At 35.6% G+C, this 2,977-nt stretch overlaps 1 pseudogene; it reads right to left on the bottom strand.

Annotated features, from left to right (window-relative positions):
- Positions 1–419: 419 nt before the first annotated feature.
- On the bottom strand, positions 420–2,611 carry LOC147421273 (uncharacterized; annotated as a pseudogene).
- Positions 2,612–2,977: the final 366 nt, after the last annotated feature.

The raw sequence follows: 2,977 nt of genomic DNA, 5'->3' as shown, positions 1-2,977 counted from the left end.
AGATTGTTTTTACCATAACTACTATGTCTTGATAAGTTGTTACATGTAGGTGTTGTACGTCCAACCATATAATCCCAATGCCATGGATCCAAAAGATAGTCATGTGCCAATGCAAAAAATGTGTCATAAAAACTCTATTGCCCTAAGTTTAAAATTCTCAAGACCATAATCAACCACCATTTAAAATAAAATTGATACAACAATGCAAAAATGTGGCATAAAAACTCTATTGCAATACCTTATCAATACAAAGAACTATTACAAAACTAGGCTCCATTTGAAAATAGCAAGTCATTGGCCAAAACAAATGTTTTTTTTTAATCTCAAAAAGTTTCCATTACAAAAAATCATGATCTCCATAAGAGAGTAAAATGGAACGCCATAAAAGGTGACATGCCATGGCCCATAATATAAAGTCCCTAATGATCAATCAAGAGCTTTTGGGTCCAACTATGCAAGCTTTTCTTTGTCTCCTCCACATCCTCATGCTTGAACATTTTTTTTTATAGCTACAAAAAAAACAACTAATTTTAGCATACACAAGTTCTTCATCTTAAACACACAATAACTACATAATTTTTAGATTGAAACAAAGCCCAAGAACATACCCATTGCCTTGATCTTTTGTATTGTATACCTCCCATTATGAGAAATCTCATAATTGTCATGACATAATAGCCACAATCAAACCCATTTGGCTGCATAGGTGTCTATTACAAAAAGCATCAATTAAGAAAGATCTCATCCAAGGAACAATGCACAGTTATAGTAAACCTACAAAAGTCCTTATCAAACCTCTAGTGAGTCAATATAACAATATTGTCGAGGTTTCAAAAGCTCCTCCTTAATAATATCATGTGAGCAGTAGTTGGAGAAATGTGCGAGTGCCCTAAGAAAACCAGGCTCGTTTCACGTAAGTACTTTTTAATAATTATGGATATATGCATACAACAAATAAATTTTGACAAGTACCTCTCTATGTGTGGCAAGTAGTCAATTTTGAGCACATGGATAAGGAGTCAAAAAACAAGAGTGAACTTTGCCCAAATGGCAACCCAGACAAGTGGCGAAGATGGCCATTATAAAATACCACGAGAGTCCAATGTGATCTAAAGTGACACAAATTCTATTATTAATTAAACTTTAAGACGAACTCTAGTGATCTTAGGGGAGACAAATTTCATCATACCTATCGATAATTGGAAAGAATGTAAATGTTTGGGCTGCTAAGTCCACCTTTCCAAAGAAATTCTCCACAGCAAGTTGACTTGTATTTGTGAGCATGTATGAAAACCACAAACTATCCACGACCCAAACATGCTCAATAATGTCACTAGAAAAAATGTGCTCCATCCATCTACAATCCATGTGCGGTTTATTACTTATTAGCACTCAATCAATCAAAAAAACAATAACTAATGAAGAAAATAATAGACTTACAAGGCAAACATATTCATTGACTGAGTATTGGCTTCATTGGATACGATGTCATTAATAAGGTTTATATCGCAATCCACTGCTATGCCATAACGTGAGGATCTCAAATGGAACACCATGTCACTATAAAGACCACAATCCCATAGCAAAATGCATCAATCCAATCACTAATTGTGCATGCAACAGTAAACAAAGCTAAAGGTCAAGGAGAGAGGAGTCACCTTTCCAACTTGGAAGCCTTAGATGATGTAGGTGGAATTTTCCAATCAAAAACACCTTGAGAAATGGTGCCATAGATATCTCTAGTCCCACTACTCCCCATAGGGGAGTTTATCTCTATAGGTGTGGTTGGAGTTTTTGGTTTAGCATACAAATTTGGCTACGAGGAAGAATATGGAGAACATAACAAAATTAGAACCATAAGTGAAAGCACTAATGAAAATAAAATTTTCATCTTACTTCGATATAAAGCCCTACCTGTCGTGTACCAGCAATCAAAGAAAGTGAGTTTGAAATTTATCTTCTACAAGACTTTCGCGGAGCCATGGGCGATTGTGTATTCTCAACTCCAAGTAACATCTATATCAATAAAATTAACACTAAACGTTTTAATACATGGTATTGGACAAAAATACAATGTGGATATTTGGAGTTGGATGAGGTGAGTGGCTTACAGAAGTGGGCTCCCCATGGTTTTGCTCGAGGACATTATCCTCTTGCGCCTTCTCATCACTCTCATTAGCTTGCTCCTCCATCTCCTTCTTATGTTTTTTTTTCCTTCTCTATTGTTGATGTATAGTCAAAAGATTTAATAGTTATGTTTCACTCAATGATTGGCTTACACTATGTATTAAAAAAACAAATGAATTTAGTAGCTACATACCACGTAATCGTAGCTGATTTTGATATGTCGTTCAATCATCTGCACACGATGTGGCATCCCATTCTCCCATTGGTCCATCTTTTCTTTCACATATGAATCTAACCATTCATCGTATGTTTCATTTGTTTTCTTTTTATGTGGTCGATGTTGTCTACGTTCTCATATGATCGATGCCCTCTTCTTTATATCTAGTAGATGCTTGTTTCTAGCATTCTTAATCTTGAACTCTAAGTTAGTGAAGCGCTTCTTGGTTTGCCGAATTGCTCTAGAAGATGTGGGCTTTTGAATCATCTCTCCCTCCTTAGGTCGACCACATGGTAGCTTTGGAATGGTGATGAAAATTTGATGGCAAGTCTCTAAATGGCGCATCATATCGATCCTTTTTTGAAAAGCTCTATTCTTATTGGGACAATCATCCGATGCGCGACAATATCGCACTGTCGTGTTGTCACTTTCTCTAGTCTTTTCAATGTAAAAAGCCCCATTCTAAAGACAAAAAATTCTAAATGTGATTGCTTATATAGTTGATTTTACAGTGTGTTAATGCATCTTACACTCCACAATATTACGTCACTTTAATCACAAACAAAATAAAACGTATTTAGCAATCTTCAATGATGCGAAAAAGCTCACGATAAAGTACCAACCTCCATTTAG

This window comes from Adiantum capillus-veneris, chromosome 28, assembly GCF_014529385.1.
Source record: "Adiantum capillus-veneris isolate H3 chromosome 28, ASM1452938v2, whole genome shotgun sequence".
NCBI lineage: Eukaryota > Viridiplantae > Streptophyta > Polypodiopsida > Polypodiales > Pteridaceae > Adiantum > Adiantum capillus-veneris.
Note: the sequence above shows the minus strand (reverse complement) of the source record. Positions and strands in the feature narration are given on the sequence as shown.